The 960-nt window shown below is 44.7% G+C and overlaps 1 pseudogene; it reads left to right on the forward strand.

The window, feature by feature from the left end:
* Positions 1-346: 346 nt before the first annotated feature.
* LOC126093053 (5S ribosomal RNA) lies at positions 347-464 on the forward strand (annotated as a pseudogene).
* Positions 465-960: the final 496 nt, after the last annotated feature.

Consider the following 960-nt stretch of genomic DNA (forward strand, 5'->3'; position numbering starts at 1 on the left):
TGAGAGAAATTTAAGCTGAAGAGTATACCCGTAAGTGAATTTAATGATACATTTTCGTAAATTTTGAAATTCCTGAGAAAACACTTCCTTCACCTCTAAAAACGAAAAAAGCGCCGAAAAATTGTTGAAAACATGAGTTTTTGGTACCAAACCCGAATCGTGGATTCCAAGACAGCTATGCACAGCAAATGGTTGAAATTTTTACGATTTAATGCTAAGATCCCGGCCTCATTACCTCACTTATACGCACAGTAATACTTTTTTACGATATCAAGTTTCTACAACGTCGTTTGACCTACAAATATAGTTCCAGGTTGTTTCTCTAGGTTTGTTTGTCTCATCTGTGGCCAGCGGCCTTGCCGCAGTTTCAACACCGGTTCCCATCAGATCACCGAAGTTAAGCGCTGTCGGGCTGGGCCAGAACTTGGATGGGTGACCATCCAGTCTGCCGAGCGCTGTTGGCAAGCAGGGTGCACCCAGCTGTTGTGAGGCAAACTGAGGAGCTAATTGATCCAGAACTAGCGGTTCCGGTCTCGTAAAATGACATTCGGCTGGCAGTGCGGTGTGCTCTCGATATGTGCCTCCACATCCGCATCCAGTGACGGCTGCAGGCTCAGGATGACATGGCGGCCGGTCGGTACTGTTGGGCTTTCAGGGCCTGTTCTGGTGGAGTTGTTTTCTAGTTTCGTCTGTGAATCACTAATGCCGACATGGCAGCCAATCGGAAAAAGCGGCCGCGCTAATCATTGGGAAAAGTGGCTAATGTGTTTACCCGAATAAGACTTGGCAACTTCCATATGTCACGCATAATGCTACAGATCACGCTGATTGTAAACCCTTTATATACAAGGCTTTCATCTGTCTTTCTATACCTTTGTGACAATTTTCGCTTATTTGCTTTATCTTATTTGAAAGTGGCTCTGTCCTGTTATATTTGGCCTAATAGAAAAATCCGATTGA

Source organism: Schistocerca cancellata, chromosome 7 (genome assembly GCF_023864275.1).
Source record: "Schistocerca cancellata isolate TAMUIC-IGC-003103 chromosome 7, iqSchCanc2.1, whole genome shotgun sequence".
Taxonomy (NCBI): Eukaryota; Metazoa; Arthropoda; class Insecta; order Orthoptera; family Acrididae; genus Schistocerca; species Schistocerca cancellata.